This window comes from Triticum urartu, chromosome 6, assembly GCF_003073215.2.
Source record: "Triticum urartu cultivar G1812 chromosome 6, Tu2.1, whole genome shotgun sequence".
Taxonomy (NCBI): domain Eukaryota; kingdom Viridiplantae; phylum Streptophyta; class Magnoliopsida; order Poales; family Poaceae; genus Triticum; species Triticum urartu.
Window position 1 is genome coordinate 45,511,215 of NC_053027.1, and position 18,528 is coordinate 45,529,742.

The 18,528-nt window shown below is 47.8% G+C and overlaps 1 pseudogene; it reads right to left on the minus strand.

Moving 5' to 3' along the window:
• Nucleotides 1–1,049: 1,049 nt before the first annotated feature.
• Nucleotides 1,050–16,838, minus strand: LOC125512478 (annotated as a pseudogene).
• Between the last annotated feature and the right edge of the window lie 1,690 nt (nucleotides 16,839–18,528).

An 18,528-nucleotide genomic window follows, 5' to 3' on the forward strand; every position in this document is an offset into this window, starting at 1 on the left:
AGATTAGTCTTTGGCTTTGTTTTGATTGTTGCCTTTCCGGGATATGTGCTACTGTTGCCATCACCTGTTTTTCTATACGGTGTTCGTTGTTCTTTGTTGGATAGGGATCCTTCAGGTTCTTTCCACTGTATTCTTTGACCTTCTTCCCATATTTATCCATTTGCCGAAACAGAGTTTTCCTGCAGTTAGATAAGAATTTTGTGCTCACATCAAAACAAATAAACAAGTATTTGTGACGCTTTTGGTCACCGTAATTTCTCTAATGTGGTGCAGAAGAAGCCACTCTTCCTGAGTTATTTGCATGCCACTGGTCGCTCATGCTTATTTTCTTCAGTTGAAAGGCCTCTTTGTTATGATAAAAGTAATGTTCTTGATAAAAGTAATATTTGCCTACCAAGCTTTGTTGTTCTTTCGTTTCATGTTTTTTTCGTTCTTTACTTTCTTCATTTCCGGTTTCTCCTTTTTATCTTCTTATTTAATCATATCTTTTTACTTTTTGATATCTTGTTTTCCATTATTATTCACTTGCAAAATAATTTATCTTTTGCTTGCCACAACTGACATTCTTGAAAGATATTACCGAAGCTTTTGATTTTTGTTTTTTTACATTTTCTTGCTCTGCCAACATATTGGATTTTGATCTATTGGTGATTGATGATGTACTGTTTGAGGCGAAAGAAATTATATTCACCGTTGCTGCATTTTTATCGCCAAAAAAGTGAAGCAAATATCTCCTAGAAATTATTGTTTCACAAGCATGAGTACCAATTTCCAAACTATGACAAACATTTTTGTGGAGATAAGTGAACAGTTTCCATGACTGGGTAATTTTTTTAAAAAAATCATGCTAAAAAATTTAGAGAAGAAATTGGAATATTTCTTGGGATCCACGTGAGCTTTTTTAGCTAAGGCGGATGAACATTTTTCTGTGATGATGTGATGAACAAACGAAGGTTTACATTTGCATATGTTATGAAATAGAACATGAAAGAAAAATCGCTCTTCCCTAAAGGAATTTTCATGCTTCCATAGAAAATTGTACATGTTCCTTCCGAAACCTCTGTTGCTGGAGCACTTTTTTTCCTGCAATCTTTTCTTCAAATTTACATTCTTGGGATTTGCCCGGTGTGTAACAACTTAGCCCAATATCTAGTGAGTAATAATCTAGCCCAACCAGGGGATTGGTCCAGTCCTAGCTTCGCCTAGAATTATAAGGTTCCTGTCACAGGAACGTAAGATCAGAGTATCAAAGAAGCAATCCAAACAATTACTCCCTCTGTTCCCAAATATAAGTCTTTCTAGAGATTACAACAAGTGACTAAATGAGTGAATCTACACTATAAAATATGTCAAGTCTCCGTTAACAAATGTTGCTTGTGCTTCTGCATGCAGAGCTGGTGTCGATTTGAAGTGAATTAGGAATAGGCATGAGCTCAGCTGGCCAGAGAGCTGGAGTAGTTTGGCAAGCGATCCACAGATACAGCGATCTCAGATTCTCAGTGCAACAAGAACAAAAATCCTGCATGACATAGATACGTTCAAACTTTTATTGAAGATCAGAACGAGTGGCAGAAAACATATTGGTAAAATCTGCAGGTTAACTAGTAAGAAAATAGCTTTCTGTAAATTAAACACGCGTACCATAGACTTGAAAATCGATGGGATCTTAGCTAGTCTCCGCCTCTCTTCACAGGCTGCTACATCTCTATCATCTTTGGGCAGCCAGAAATGTGCAGCGTGCCTAGCTGCGCAACGGCCTCCAATCCCCCAATTGAGACAAGGTCTGGACAATCGGTGATATATAACTCCTCTAGAGATGCAAGGTTCGTCCTCCAAATGTCACCTGGAATGGATGTTATGCCCGGGCACTCAGACATCTCCAGCGAAACGAGTGACGAGAGGTTTTGCAGGCAGCTGGGAACCCATGCAGATATATCCCCACATTGGCCCAGTACGAGCCTCTGGAGCGTCGACGGCAGCACCAGTCCCCTCTGCCAGTCCAAACGTTGGCAATCATAAACCTCCAGGTCCTTGAGACAAAGGAAACTTCCAAACCTTTCTCCGGGTAGCGAGAGCAACTCGTCGCAGTGTGCAATATAAATCCTCTCAACGACAGGCAGGCATTCTTGTGTTAGGAGACCATCAAGGGTTGACAGTTTAGTGCAGCCGCTAATGGTTAGCACCTTAAGGAACAAGAACGATGTAATGCCGTTGGCGCTGCACCCGCAATGGGAGAAGTTAGTGAAGATCGCTGGTCTCACAGATGTAAGAGACTCGCACCTTGCAATGCTCAAACTCATTAGGGCTGGAAGATGTTGTAGGTGTATGGACGTGTGGCGGGAATAATATAAGAAGAAGCTAGTGAGGGAGCAACACTCAATATTGTGTGCTAAATCCCCAGAACAACCCAGCACAAGCCTCTTGAGTGAAGGAGCCACCAAACTTTGGGAGCAGATATTTCGGCAATAAACCACCTCCAATTCTTCAAGGCAATGGAACTCCACGAATCTTTCAGTTGGTACTGATATTAACCTCTCGCAATTTTTAACTACTATTTTCTTGATGGCTGGTATAGAAGCTGGATGTAGAAAATGCTCAAGGCTTGATAACTTGTGGCAATCAGAAATTGCTAGATCCATCAGGGAAGTGAAAATACCAATATTTGCAAATGATATTAAGCTTGATAACTTTTGTGGCTGAAACCATCTTGGTAGAGACACATCTGGATAATCTCGGAGTTGCAAAGATTTTAGACCATTGGGAGGTTGTAAAAGGTGAAGTGCTTCTGTCCCATTGTTCTGTCGAGTCATCATCGAAGACCGGTGCACTTTTAGACCGTGAAGATATCTCTTTTTTTGTTTAGCTTCTAGTGCATCGCAGTTTAGTTGATACTCTAGATAATATCGAAATCCACATAATTCAATTCTCCTCAAGCTGATCAACTTATCCAAGTCACTGGGTAAACTTTCTATCTTGCATTCCCCAATATAAAGAATCTGCAAATTATAGAGGCAACAGAACATTGAAGGAAGGCTCTTCAAAGGAGAAGCTCTGGAGATTTCAAGGTACGGAAGATGCTTCAAGTTGCAAACACTACCCGGTAACCCAGTTGTAGAGGCACAAATAATCACGCGCATACGCCCAAGTTCAGTACACCAATGATCCATTACAGGTGCTACAACTTTATCCTCCAAGGGCATGTTGCAAATCAGGGTACGCAGCTTCTCATGCTTGCATAGGCTGAACAGCTTTGAATAATCAAACTTTGGGTTAGAGAGTACTGATAGATGACGAACATTCTTAGGAATCTTTTGGAAATCGTTCACATTTTTTAATATGAAGCAATCATTCTTTGAAACCATTTGGACCATGTCATGAAGCAAGTCATGGACTACATATGCTCCGTGTACTTTCTGAAAGAAAGATCGACTTACAAGATCTTCAAAGTACTGACTAGCAATATCCTGAATTGGAATGTCCCCCTGAGGTTCCACAAAGCCTTCCGCCACCCAAATTTCAGCTAAATAATCCTTCTCAAATTCATGATCTTTAGGTTACACACCACATAATGAGAAACATCTCTTCAGGTGGAATGGTAAGTACATGTAGCTCAACCGAAGGGCTGGCAAAATGTCATCCTCCTGTTGCCTTAACTCCCACAATTCACTCTCTAGAACATTATTCCAATATGTCATGTGACGGTTCATCCTTAGCAGGCGTCCAAAAGTTTTTGCAGCTAAAGGAGAACCCTTCAGCTTAGGAAGTATGCTTCTACCAATTTGCTCTAACTCATGATCATTGCTAAACCTCTCGGATCCAAACATGCATAGTTTGAAGAAATTCCAAAAGACATCATCCTTCAAGCCATTTAATTTCAATGTCTCCATTGTGCGCACTCCATCGGCAACCTTTTGGGACCTAGTGGTGACCAACATAATGCTTCCCTTCCTCACATTTTTTAAAGGTGCACAGAATCTCTTCCAAGATTGCCCATTCTCCTTCAAGGCATCGTCCCACAGATCATCAAGGACAATAAGTAACATTTTCTGGCACACAGTTTTATGAAGAGCATGTTGAAGCGAGTCCAACTGGCCAGTTCCTTCCTCTCCAGAAATGGATTGCAAGGCTTCTTTAGTTAACCTCTTGACGTCAAAGTCATCTGAGACAGAAAGCCAAATTGTCCTTTTGAAATGAGGCTTCACTTGTTGGTAGATATGTTGAGCCATAGTGGTTTTTCCAACACCCCCAATTCCAACTATTGGCAAAACAGCAAGATGATTTTCTTGTTCATTACAAACATGGTTGATTGTTGCTAATGTTCTTTTTGATGAATTGATTGTGCGACATTCTCTCTTCTGTTTGGAATGAGATTTCGTGGTACTATCATCTTCTCTTACAACTAGCAATTGTATCACCTGATTCAACTCCTGATCACGGCCAAACATTATTGACTCAATAGGAAAAGAACTAGTCTCTGGCCTGACTGATTTGTCAAACCGTGGTGTCGCTTCATCCAAGCCCATCTTCTCAAGCAGATTAGAAAGATTCTCCAGCCTTTTCTGGATATCCTTCACTTTGTTGAAACTGCCCTGAATGACACAGTTAAAGAAATCGATAAAAGGAGATTGGCTTGCAATGCCCTCCACTGTCACTTTCTGCTCATACCACCTGAACTCATCAAGAATGTCCTCCGCATCATACACCGCATCACTGAATTTTGGAAGGAGCTCGGCCACACAGTGTTTGTGGCTCCTCCACTCCGCCCGATCAATGAGGTCGTACATTGCCGGAAGAGTATCACTAAGACCTTGTAGGCCACTCTGCAAGTGCAGTACCTCATCCTGAAGATTTTGCTCTTGCTTACCACTCCATCGGGAGTGCAGAGATGAAATAGAAGACCTTGCCCACTGAAACAAATTGACACATTCGTTGATGCCACTGATGACCCCAATAGTACCTGATATACTCATGGTGACTCGAATCTGAAGATTTCTTCTCTGTCCTGTTGACCAACAATAGACATGGTGAGCATTACAGCATACTTTGTGGTCAGATACCAAGAGTAAAAGAGTAATATTCACCATGAAATTAACACCAGTTCTTTGTATGGGAGAATGTATGGACCTAACTGGATTACGACAAATCACAAGAATGCCAAATCACAATTGAATGTAATGTGATATTTTTTAGAACATATTTCCTTCAGAGAACCTGAGAACAACCTCATAACAGCACTAATACTTTGTATGAGAGAATGTATGGACCTAACTGGATTATGAGAAATCACAATTGAATGCAATGCAGTAATATTTTTTAGAACAGATTTCTTTCAGAGAACCTGAGAACCACCTCATAACAGGGCACTGGATTCGTGAGGGCTTGTTTGGACTGCGTGGAGGAGGAACTTGCCTGACCTGGAGACCTCCGGCCGGCTCGCCTAATCAGCTTGGTTAATTACCGGCTGGCCAAGAGCCCAAGACATCCTTCGTGCACAGAGAAGGTGCAGCCACAGGGATGCATCACTGAATCTCCGCTGCAGCTGCTGCCGCTGGCTTCTACTCCAGCGCGGCTGTACCAACTAGGACGGATCAACCAAGCCGGGCCGCCGCAGCATGGACGGCTGGACGACGCTCCACTAGCGAGCGAGAGCCAATGCCTAATCTCAATGTCTTCACTCTAAGCTCGCCGCGCCTGACCATCACGCCGGTCAAGCAACAGAGCTCGTTGCCTCTAGTATCTACCCCTCGTATCACCACTCCTGTGCGGAGGCTGCGGCCTCCGGCATGGGGTCGCGCTCCCGCCGCGTGCCTTCGCACCATGGTCGCTGGCTTGGTGAATCAAATTAGATCGGGGGGCGGAGAGGGACGAGGGGGGGAATTTTGGATCTGAGAGATGAGGAATTGAGGATTTTTTTTATATGCATGAGAAATTGAGGATTATTGACCCGAACCGACAGGAGCTCTGTCATTGCATTAAAGGAGAGGGAAAAACTGTACATTTTAGAGCTTACAAGGGGAGACAGAAGTTAAAAAGGAAAAAAGCCCACTAACAACGAGAGACAGTAGGCAAGGAAAAACAGCGGCAGATTACACTCTGAAAGCCTCCCTGAATAGACTAATGTCATCAATCATCATCATGTAAATTTGATGAGGCAACAACAGCTTGTGTTGGAACACCCTCCTGTTTCTTTCATTCCATAAATGCCAGGCAACATATGCAGCAAACGTGATCTGCTCCTTCCTGATATTTTTGGGGTTGATCAAATGCAGCTTACGCCACCAACCTTTTACTGAATTGGAGGAAAAGGCCGCGTCCAACAGCTGAGGATGAATGGAGCCTGCCTCTGTCCAGACTTCTTTAGAGTAGGGGCAGTCGAGGAGGATGTGCCTCGCAGTCTTAGGGGCCTGATCACAGAAGGCGCATGTCGGGTTGCAAGGCCATCCTCTGGTGGATAATCTGTCCGCCGTCCAGTTTCGGTTCTGGATTAGCAACCAAAGATAGAATTTTATCTTGTTTTCAGCTTTGACCTTCCAAGCTTCCTCCAGAAGTGGTTGTTTGATTCGCCCTATGAATTGGGCATCATAAGCATCATGTGCCGTGTAAATTCCTTTGGAGTTAAAAACCCAGACAATGCTATCCCTGTCCTGAGACAGCTGCACTTCCTGGATCAGCTCCCACAAGTTGACAAATTGCAGAACCTGTTCTTCGTTGCCCACCCTTTGGAGACCCTTCATCCATTTGTTTTCAGTCAAAGCATTTGCCACCTTGAGATTTTTCCTCCAGGCCAGCTTTGCAACCTCTGGAGCCACTTCAATGGGTGCAACCCCATGCAGCCACTTGTCTTTCCAGAAATTTGCCTTTTGTTCGTTCCCCAAAATGATCTTAGTGCAGGCGGAGAAAAGGTCTCTGTCTATTGCATCGCACGGAATTTGGGAACCTCTCCAAGGTCTGTCAGTGTCATCCCATTCGAACCAACACCATCGGAGTCTCAAAGCTCTGCTATAACAGGTTAGCTCTTTGATTCCGAGGCCACCGAGACTTTTGGGGGAGCAACATTGTTTCCAATTTACCAAGCATTTACTTCCGCTTGTCTCCTCATCCCCAGCCCAAAGAAAGTTTCTTCTATATTTGTCTAGCTTTTTGATGGCCCACTTATCCATTGCAAAACAAGTGAGGAAGAAAGTTGTGATTGCCGTGAGGACCGAGTTGATTAGAGTTAGGCGCCCCGTTCTGTTTAGAAGCTTTCCTTTCCACGGTTTCACTCTCCCAGCAGCCTTGTCTATGAGAGGTTGTAATTCAGCACGTTTTGGCTTTCTCGTGTGCAAAGGAAGGCCCAGGTATTTGCAAGGGAGCGAGTCCTCTTTTCCTCCAAAATCTTGCAGAACTTCACCATGTTCCTCCACATTGCACCGATCTTGTATGCTGTGCACTTTCCAAAGTTGATCATCAAACCGGAAATCTCTCCAAAACGAATCAGAATTTTTTGAATAGCAGCAATCTCATCTCTGATGGGGTTAACAAACAGAGCTGCATCATCAGCATACAGGCTGGTCCTCAATGATGCCGACTGCTGGCTTATAGAGGTGAGCAGCCCTTCCACCGTTGCCAAGGCCATCAGCTTTTGCAGCGGCTCCATTGCAAGAATGAACAACATGGGTGAAAGGGGGTCACCCTGCCGCAGCCCTCTTCGGTGCAGAAACGGCATGCCCGGACATCCATTGAGGAGGACCCTGGAAGAGGACGTGGAGAGCAGCAACGCGATCATGTCAGTCCACCTCTGTCCGAAGCCAAAACCCTTCAAAACTTCCAACATGTAGCTCCAATGCACGGAGTCAAACGCTTTGGCAATATCCAGCTTAAGAAAATGAGCGGCGAGTTTCTTGTGAAGGCCCTCCTAATGACATTCTGGACAAACAGGAAGTTATCTTGAATGCTACGCCCTTTGAGGAAAGCACTTTGGCTAGCAGAAATCATGTGTTGCAACTCCGGAGCCAGCGTATTGGCCATGATTTTGCAAAGAATTTTTGTCACACTGTGCATGAGGCTAATTGGCCAAAATTCAGATGCTCAATCGGCATTCCCTTTCTTTGGCAGCAGCACTATAAAGGCATTGTTCAGCAGCTTCCATGTATTGCCTCTCAGATGAAAAAACTGGTTGATGGCCTCCAGAAGATCGTTCTTGATGAGACCCCAACATTTTTTGAAAAAGCCCCCAATGAAACCATCAGGGCCAGGGGATTTCTCAGCATGTAAGTCGAAAACCGCCTTTTTTAATTCCTCTATGGTGAAAATGGCGTCCAGGTGCTCAAGGTTGAATGAAGGAAGCTGCAGATACTCCCAATTCAACTTAAATTTGCACTGTCCAACAGTTCCCAGCAGGTTGTTGAAGTGGTCCCATAGGACCCGGGCCTTCTGCACCTTATCAACTACAGCGCCTTCCGGCCCAATCAGAGAAGGGATGTGATTCTTGCGTCTGCGTCCGTTCGCCTTGAGCTGGAAGAGTTTTGAATTGGCATCTCCAACTTTAATCCAAGTTAGCCTAGACCTTTGCCGAACCTTGATCCTCTCAATAGCTGCAAAACCCAACAGTTTCTTCTTCAGCAGATCTCTTAAATTCCTTTCTTCTTCGGTTAGTGCTCTTTCTTCTTGGGCAAGATCAAGGTGGAAGATCAATTCAGTTGCAATATTGTACATCAACCGAGATCTTTTGGAAGCCTTTCTATTCCATTTGGTTAGCGCTTTGGCAGTTCTGGACAATTTGGTGTGGAGCTTTCTGCAAGGGTCTGCAGATTGAACAGGTTTCTCCCAAGCCTTGGTCACCACCTCAAGGAAATCAAGCTTTGCAAGCCAAAAGGATTCAAAGCGGAAACCTTTGAAGTGTTGCAGATCCATTGGCTTGAGAACCAGCGGGCGGTGGTCAGAGATGGATGTCGAGGCTGGAGTGAGCTGATAATTTGGAAATTTCAGTTCCCAGGCTTCAGTAACCAGCACTCTATCAATCTTGGTCAACGTGACGTTTTCCCTTTCGTTTGACCAAGTGAACTTTCTCCCAAGCAAGGGGAATTCCAGCAGCTCAAGTTGATCCAAAGCAGATCTGAATCGGCCCATCATTTGCAAATTGATATTACCATTGCTCTTTTCATCAGCCTTCTTGATTAGGTTGAAATCACCAGTCACCATCCAGCAGTCCAAGGCAAACTGCTTAATGTTCTTGATTTCTTCAATGAACAAGATCTTGTCGGAGACTTCTTGCGGTCCGTAGACTGCTGAAAGGGTCCAAGCATCATTATTAGTTCTGTCTCTCACCGTCCCAGTGATTGAATTTGGCCCATCAGCAAGCGGCTCATGGGTGATCACAAAATCGGCTGAGCAAGCGATAAGAATTCCTCCTCTTGTGCCCACAGCTGGCTTAAAGATGAAATTTTCTCGAAACCGAGCGCCCAAAATTTCAGTCACGATAGCAGGGGTAATCACTGCTAGTTTTACTTCTTGCAAACAGACTATGTTGCAACCAATTTCAGCCACAAAAATTAGCGTTGCTCTTCTCTTGGCTGGGTTGTTTAGACCCCTGATATTCCAATTCAGAATTTTGTAATCCATAGGGAAACCAGGAACACAGCAGATTGGGGCGACAACAAAACAGTAGCGGGCAGCGTTAACTGACGAACAGACCGACCCAAGCAGAGTCGAGCCATCTGAAACTGGCTTACTGACGGTAGAACAACAGAACTCATCAAACCAACTACCACATGGGGATACAACGACTGGGACATCCAACCTCTAAGAAAAAAGGGGGCGACTAACATTTGGAAACCATGACACACCCAACATAGCAGAACCAGACTAGGATGCCGTGAGCCCTGGCGCCATAGCTTGGGCCTTGGCCTTCTTAGCAGGGCTGGAGGCGGCCATGAGGGAGGAGATTGCAGCCACAAACGCCGAGGGGAGCGGCTTTTGGCAAATGTTCTTGATGCGCTCGATCCCTTCAGGCATAGCAGCCGCCAGATCAGGGGCCGCCCCCTCTTTCTTCATCAAGACGAACAGCGCCTTGTCCAAGCTGGAGAGCTAACTGGAAGGCTTTGCCGCCAGCCTGCCGCTGCACCTTGGTGCAGCCCCGCCATCCGCTTTTGGGTGGTCGCCCGTGGCTGAAACCTTTGCCGCCGGAGCCACAACGGGGGGGGGGGGGGGGGGGGGCAGGGGGGGGGGGGGTGGGGGATCAGAGGGGGAGTGATCGGGGATGAGCAATTGTTGAGGAAGAGCTCGACCTTATCCCCGTGTGGCACCGACCGGATGGGCAGAGCAGTAGCCCCAGGTGGGCTCTCCAGAACATGGAGATCAGAGGCAAGCAATGGGCCGCATGGGCTCTCCAAGGAAATCAAAGCAGCAACATCGCTTGGGCCCCCTGACTCGCCTTCGCCGTCAAGGCCCTCCCCATCTTCCAGGCCCAAACTGATTTTGGGCTCAACTATTGAGAGCCCCGGTGCCTCATCCCCTCGTTGACCCGAGCGCGGACTGGTCGCCACCTTGGTAGAGGGGAGAACGGTCCCCTCTTTAGCAGGAGCAGGCTGCCTTTCACCAAAAGGCCCCTGGGCGGGCGCTGCAGCTTGCACTATAGGCGTTGTTAGCAGTGTTGGGTTTCGTAGTAATTTCAAAAAAAATTCCTACGCACACGCAAGATCATGGTGATGCATAGCAACGAGAGGGGGAGAGTGTGATCTACGTACCCTTGTAGATCGACAACGGAAGCGTTAACTTGGTTGATGTAGTCGTACGTCTTCACGGCCCGACCGATCAAGCACCGAAACTACGGCACCTCCGAGTTCAAGCACATGTTCAGCTCGATGACGATCCCCGGACTCCGATCCAGCAAAGTGTCGGGGAAGAGTTCCGTCAGCACGACGGCGTGATGACGATCTTGATGTACTACTGTCGCAAGGCTTCGCCTAAGCACCGCTACAATATTATCGAGGACTATGGTGGAAGGGGGCACCGCACACGGCTAAGAATATGATCACGTGGATCAACTTGTGTCTCTAGGGGTGCCCCTTGCCTCCGTATATAAAGGATCCAAGGGGGGGTGCGGCCGGCCCTAGTAGGAGGCGTGCAGGAGGAGTCCTACTCCTACCGGGAGTAGGACTCCCCTCCCTTTCCTTGTCCAAGTAGGAGAGGGGGAAGGAGAGAAGGAAAAGGGGGGGGGGCGCCGCCCCTCCCTCCTTGTCCAATTCGGACTAGGGGGAGAGGGGGCGCGCGGCCTGCCCTGGCAGCCCCTCTTCTTCTCCACTTTAGGCCCATGAGGCCCATTAACCCCCGGGGGGTTCCGGTAACCCCCCGGTGTTCCGGTTTTATCCGAAACTTCCCCGGAACACTTCCGGTGTCCGAATATAGCCGTCCAATATATCAATCTTTATGTCTCGACCATTTCGAGACTCCTCGTCATGTCCGTGATCACATCCGGGACTCCGAACTAACTTCGGTACATCAAAACTCATAAACTCATAATATAACTGTCATCGAAACCTTAAGCGTGCGGACCCTACGGGTTCGAGAACAATGTAGACATGACCGAGACACGTCTCCGGTCAATAACCAATAGCGGGACCTGGATGCCCATATTGGCTCCTACATATTCTACGAAGATCTTTATCGGTCAGACCGCATAACAACATACGTTGTTCCCTTTGTCATCGGTATGTTACTTGCCCGAGATTCGATCGTCGGTATCCCATACCTAGTTCAATCTCGTTACCGGCAAGTCTCTTTACTCGTTCCGTAATACATCATCTCACAACTAACTCATTAGTTGCAATGCTTGCAAGGCTTATGTGATGTGTATTACAGAGAGGGCCCAGAGATACCTCTCCGACAATCGGAGTGACAAATCCTAATCTCGAAATACGCCAACCCAACATGTACCTTTGGAGACACCTATAGAGCTCCTTTATAATCACCCAGTTACATTGTGACGTTTGGTAGCACACAAAGTGTTCCTCCGGCAAACGGGAGTTGCATAATCTCATAGTCATAGGAACATGTATAAGTCATGAAGAAAGCAATAGCAACATACTAAACGATCGGGTGCTAAGCTAATGGAATGGGTCATGTCAATCACATCATTCTCCTAATGATGTGATCCCGTTAATCAAATAACAACTCTTTTGTTTATGGTTAGGAAACATAACCATCTTCGATTAACGAGCTAGTCAAGTAGAGGCATACTAGTGACACTTTGTTTGTCTATGTATTCACACAAGTATTATGTTTCCGGTTAATACAATTCTAGCATGAATAATAAACATTTATCATGATATAAGGAAATAAATAATAACTTTATTATTGCCTCTAGGGCATATTTCCTTCAAGCAGCTCCTCCGAGCCAACCCCCATCCCGTGCTCCTGGCCACCCTACAGACTTGGGCAGAGGACAAGAGACATGGGAATGGGGACTGGCCCTGAACCATCATCTGACCGTGAAGAGCCAGGAGCCCTCCGTTCCCCTCCTTCAATGAAGCCTTCATGATCCTGCACATGGCCGTCGTGCATGGCCTCGGGCTGCGGCCCCAGCTTTCCGTCTCCGACCGTGATGCCATCCCTGTCCTTTTCGTTGGCCGCCCCCTCATCATTGATAACGGGAACTTGACGGCGTTCGCGGCGACGCCCACGATCAGCATGCCCGCCAGCGGCAGGACCACCACTGGCAGAGCCGTCCCCCCCTCCAGCGTCAGCATAGCGTCTCCGGTGAGGAGGGGGAGCTTGGCCGTGGCCACGTCCACCACCGGCCCCCTGCCCGTCGCCACCGCCACCAAAGGAGAGCCTGGAATGCACAGAGCTTCGGCGTTGGGGCGGCAGGAAGGTGCCATCTTCGAAGTGGAGAAACCAGCGGTATCCCCACTTGATGCAGTCCTCCCTCACCAGCGAGACCTCGGAGGACAAGCCGCTGATGTCGCTGTTGACACTGCCCATGCTCTCATCGCCGGAATCCAGCACCACGGTGTAGTCATGAATTTGATCAAGGTGCAGCAGGACCGGGTGAGCAAGAACATCGACGGGCTTGGAGCTGTAGGCTGCAGCCTCGTCTCGAGCTTCGCCGAGGAGGCGCCGGTGAAAGGCAGGAGACTCCGGGCTGGGAAGCTCTTCAAGGGTGAGACAGCCTCTTGTAGCAATCTTGGAGGGGTCTTGGACCCAAACCTAGACACAGCAGCAGGCCGACTCTTCGTCACCGAACTCGCCGTCTTCAATATGGTCAATGATGGCCGGCGGAGGGAACAATTGCCTGACGCCCTCAAAGGACCAAGCCTGCCTAGGTGGACCCTCTAGGCAGACCCTGGCCTTGTAGGGGAGACGCACCAGAGTAGCGCCGATGCGACGAGACCAAGCTGAGAGCCTGAGCACCGCACCTCCGATGCGCAGGGTGTATGGCTCAGCGAGAGCAATGTCACGCATGAGGCGGTCGGTGAAGCGGATGAGGAAATCGCCAGGCGAGAACACAGAGACGTGCATCCTTGAGCGAGGCACTCTAAACTGCATGGATGCAGCGACAGAGACGTCTTACACCGTGAAGCGAGGGCGGTTGCCCAGAACGGTGGCCACCACAGCGTGGGTCTCGAAATCCGCCTCCGCAGCCGCCAGCGCCGGGGTCCAAGGGACGGTTGCCGACACCATGCGCGGCCTCATGCCCACGTCTGGAACCGAGTTCTCCATACGACCGGTGGCGCAGAGAGGGGCAGTGGAGCGGTCGGACCGGGCGATGGTGTCGGAAGGGCCAGCAGCGGCGGTTTCAGGAGAGGGAGCAGTCGGAGCGGGGGAAACTGCGACAGGTGGAGCTGCGGAGATGGGCGGGGGAGCGGCAGCTGGAGTGGGAGAAACCGAACTGGGGGGTGGGACGGCGGCTGTGTGCGACGGAAGCGAAACGACAGCGGGAGGCGGGGAGGCGTCGGAAGACAAACCACGCCGGAGATGGCAACTGCTGGAGACGTGACTAGAGATGGAGCACAACAAGCAGCGGGGCGGGTTTGTGCAGGAGGCGACTCTATGGCGAGGGGAGAGGCACCGAAAACAGCAGCTGGCCGCCCTTGTTAAAAACAAGTGCTGGATGCGGGTGAGCTGCCATTGGGGAGGAGCACGCAGATCCCTGCCATTAATGCTTTGCTGCTGCCTTCTCTCATCACGCCACCAATACCTCCTCCTGACCTGCTGCCACCCACCCGGCCGTCCCCCAGCATGCGCGGAATGGCCGTCCCCAGAGATGCCGGCACGCGCGGCCAGGCTTGAAGGCGCAACCACCAGCGAGTGAATCTGGGGCAGCCTTGAATGCGCCACAGCAATGGCAGAGGGGGAGGCGAGCGCATCCCAGTTGGAGGGAGGACACAGCACGGCCGAAGCGGGTGGGGGGCCCGGCGGCGGCGGGGGAAGAGGGGGGGCGCCTGGCGGCTGAGGGGGGGGGGGAGGGAGAGGGGTGGAGGTCGGCGAGGGGCCGGCCATCGAGGGGTCGGCGAGGACTAGATACCAGCGACGATGTGAAGAGGATCAAACCGACAGGGTGAAAATTGAGGATTAGATAAGCTGTGACCTGCGAGATGTTGTGAAAAAAGAAAGTAAGAGTATCTACGGCCAAACCTCTCAAGCCCGTCTCATACGTCCGGGCAGACCACCCGGTGACTATCCTGTCGCTAAAATCTGACCCAGACGGGCGTTTTAAACAGGCCTCAAACGCCCGGGCTGACCGACACCTCTTATATTCAACCCAAATATGAGGTGGATATGTGGTGCCCGGGCACGCCCGTCGATCCTGCTGCAGGTCGTAGGGGTCCCACCTACAGCGACCGAAGCTCCTCCCTCTCCCACCTGCAACGACCGAAACTCCTTCCTCTCTCATTGGCGCAACCAAATTTTAGTCCCACATCACCGGACGAGGTGGACGTCGTCCGACTTAAATAGATGCGCCAGCGGATGGTGGCAAGTTTGGTTCTTGTTGTGTAGGTCTCGCATGTGTAATCGAGATAAATTTTACACTAGATTGCATTTCATTGACTGATGATTATTCATCGAGTGTCAAGTTTGTCTTGATCATATACGTTGATACCTCTACTACAATGTCGATATATTTTTATCTTATTTTGATGCATAGACACATAGTGATTCAAGAAAGCTGACACCAATGTTCCTTATGTGAAGGAGATAGACTCTGACTATGAATCTTCTATGTGATAAAGATAGAAGATTCATAGTAAGAGCCCATATCCTTAACAAAAAATACAATAATGTCATAAGCTTATCCCTTCTGGACAACCCAGATATTTAAGCTGGTCGACTAGCTCATCAATCGGCGAGGTGAGACTATGAAAAATGTTAAGTACGAATAATTTTCGGTGCCCAGATGGTCTAAAACAGACAGGATGATCGATGTGCATGGCCCTACATGTAATAGATGTTTTGAAAATAGGATATATGGTTGTAAATTATAAAATTTGAGGCACGCTCGCTCACTGTCCGTGGGCGCGTCCGCGGGCATTTGAGGGCCCAAATTTGCAACCTCCGGCTGTAGATGCTCTAAGCTCTGTGATTTTCATTTCTTACTTCGTGGGCCTATAAATGTGTTTTTTATACACTATAAAGTACTCCCTTCGTCTCATAATATAAGAGTGTTTTTGTTACTACACTAGTGTCAAAAATGTCTTATATATATTATAGGACAGAGGGAGTACAAACAAACGCATATGCTCACATACACACGCACACGCGCTCAACTCTATGAACACAGACGCATATCCTACCCCATGTAAGCACTTTCAAGATACTAAGCCGGCAGAACATCTTAAATCATGAAATTAATGAAGTCGTAAGCCGACAGAACATCTTAAATCTTGAAATCAACGAAGTCGTCACTGACACTTTCATACTTGATGGGAACGCCCCCTTCCACACTGAACACACATCGCCAAGAAGCCTAAAATAAATTTTAGAAAATGCAACCACCAGTGTCAAGTCTAAGACTTAGCTCTGGCGGGTTGACTCCATCATAAGAAACCTAACCATTGAGGTAAGCTCAATTCACAATAAATGTGGTGTACTGAAGCAAACCTCCATGCATACATAGTATTAGTAGTCTAGTAGTACTATCTACTACGGAAGCGGATTTGTAGCACCTAGGTGCTCCACATCCCTATACGAACATTAAATTCAAAAAAATACCAAAAAATTTAAATAAAACAGAGATTTTGGAATATCAAACCTGGGTTTCCGATCTACTCCCGTGTGAAATCTGGTAACAAAATATCAGGAAACGTATTCATGACAAAAAAGACAAAAAAATTCTATGTATAGAAAAAACTGTTTGGATGGATTTTTTTTCGGACAATATTTCCTTCACCATGGATATATTTTCTGGTATTTTTCACGAAATTTAACACAAAAGTAGGTTGAAAAAGCATGTTTGATATCCCTAAATTTCAGATTTTTAAAAAAAATCTTTTTGGTATTTTTACGTTTAATATTTGTATAAGGGTGTGGAGCGGGTGAACAATAGCAAAGAGAGAGGCAGACAACCAAAACGGAGTGAGCCGGAAGATCGATGGAGGTGCTTACTGGGTGCGGCGGACGACCGGCGAGGCGTGCAGCAAGCGACGATGATCCAGGCCTCGAGCACGCTCTCTTGCTGCTCCCGGTCTTCCACAGAAAATGGGGCGGGGGTGGGTGGGGATGAAGAGAGGGGCCGGGGAGATGCCGATGAGCAAGAGCAGCACGGGGAACGGCGCGGCAGTTTCCGAGAAATTGCATGCGGACCCACAAAAGTGCGAAGCATCTGCGCACCGGCTGGAAAGCTAGAGAAGTAAATTTTGATTCGGACGTCTGAACTGCCTAAGTTAAGAACGCTGCTATACACACGACGAAGGCAGCACGATTCGTAAGTGGAAGCAGCAACAGTGAGCGTGGACGCAGGAGAACTGCTTGCGAGGAAGCAATTTCGCTAAGTTAATGCACTACTGATCTGGTGGAGCTTTTCCTCATCACGAACTGGTGCTTTTTAGAAGATCACTAATACGTACGCAAGCACGCGAGTTGAGAAATGAGTGCTTTCGGCAGTGGGTCACTCTTCGTGCGTCGTGACAGACGCACGCAAACAATGGTGCACATTTTTTTATTATTGAAACGGAGGCAAAAGATTTTGTGTTAACTAAGAGAAAAGAAGAGTTTGTGTTATAAATACACCCCTCAGTACGACAAATGAATTACTCTTCTGGCATGATTGCCCCTAGTTTCTTTGCCCCCACACCACCCAAATCAAAGCCTCCTTCGAAATGTTGTCGAGTAGGATTGACGGGGCGCACCTTGGTTACCGGAAACACGCGTGTTTCCCTCATTCCAGATGGTGGCTTTCCTATTTGAGATGGGTACTTCGGATATAATCCAATCCATCAATCTTTGAGGGAGCGTCTCAAATGCCGTGTGAAAGTATCCATGTGAGCAAGTTGGAGTCAAGCCTTAATCATTTCCCAAAGTCTTAGAGTGTGCCGAAACTTGAAAACTAGGTGGTCAATTGATTCTTGTTCCCTTTTGCAAATGGGCACTTAGCAAAACTGGGCCACCTTCGTTTGGCCAATATATGGTGGTCCAACTCTATTTTGAATGGCCAACCAAACAAAGAACTTCACCTTAGGTGGTGCCCAAGTTTTCCACACCGCATGCTCCAAAGGGGAGCGGATCATGCCAATAAAGTGAGCCTTGTAGGTGGACTCCGCCATGTGGCAACTACTCACCGTGTGCTTCCAAGTAATGTCATCTTCTGCCTCCATAAGATTAAAAACCCGAATAGTGGCCCAAAGCTCAACAAATTGACCGAAGTGGACGATGGAAAAAGTGGGGAGATTTTGATCTTGGTGACCCATTCATTGTCCTTGAGGGCGTCCCTCACTTTTCATTTTTGTTCTTGCACCATTGCCAACCGTGAGGGTCATGAAAACATATCATAAGTCGTAGTTCATGGCGTCACAAGGGTTGCCCATGCCAATCCACATTTTTGTTGGCTCCTTCCTCAAACAAACGACGGCAAACGATGTCCCAATTTACTTTACATTTAGCACCGGTGGTTTTGTCCATTCTTGCCCAAAGGAAAGCTCACTCGAGGCTTATTGACAGTGTCAAGGGTGTGTGTGTGTGTGGGGGGGGGGGGGGGGGGGGGGGGGGAGGGGAGTGATGAAGTAGACCGTTTGGGAGGAGAGCACCTATTTGACCAAGGCGGTGTGTCCCATGAATATTATGTTTTCCCCACCTCAAGGGGCCAACTTTCTAGCCGCTTTGTCTTCGGGAAATTGGAAGTCTACTTTTTTTAGTTGCCATACCGATAGTGGGAACCCAAAGTATTTCATGGAAAAGGAAGCGCTTGTTGTCAGAAGGCTTTGGAGAATGCATGGCAAGCTAATGTGCCCACACCAGATAGGAACAACCGAGCTCTTGTGGGAGTTGGTTGAGAGACGCTTGACATCACCAAAGAGGCCAAGAATGTTGGGGAGGTTATCAATGTCCTTCTTGATG